A 407-nucleotide genomic window follows, 5' to 3' on the forward strand; every position below is an offset into this window, starting at 1 on the left:
CTGGATCAAGGGCGTTACCGGCAGGCCAATGTCCTTTAGCCAAATCAAATGTTAGCATTACATTACATTACAGGCATTTGGCAGACGCTCTCATCTAGAGCGATGTACAACAAAGTGTATAACCATAACCGGGAACAAGTGTGTTGAAACCCCTAGAGAGAAGTACCGTTCCAAGTGTAGGGAACAACCGCATAGTTAAACTTGGACCCTGTAGGTTAAACTGATTAACACTAACACAAACGAGAACAGCAACAACGCAGTCTATGCAAAAATACAAGCAGTAGTTAAGACGAGTGCATTAACTAAGTCACCTATGAAACAGCTGCCTAGTTACAACCCTAAGCTTACAGTCAATTTAGAGATTACAGGGAGGTAGGGAGGGATGGGGAGAGGTGCAGCCTGAAGAG

The sequence above is a fragment of the Anguilla anguilla genome, chromosome 5, assembly GCF_013347855.1.
Source record: "Anguilla anguilla isolate fAngAng1 chromosome 5, fAngAng1.pri, whole genome shotgun sequence".
Classification (NCBI taxonomy): Eukaryota; Metazoa; Chordata; class Actinopteri; order Anguilliformes; family Anguillidae; genus Anguilla; species Anguilla anguilla.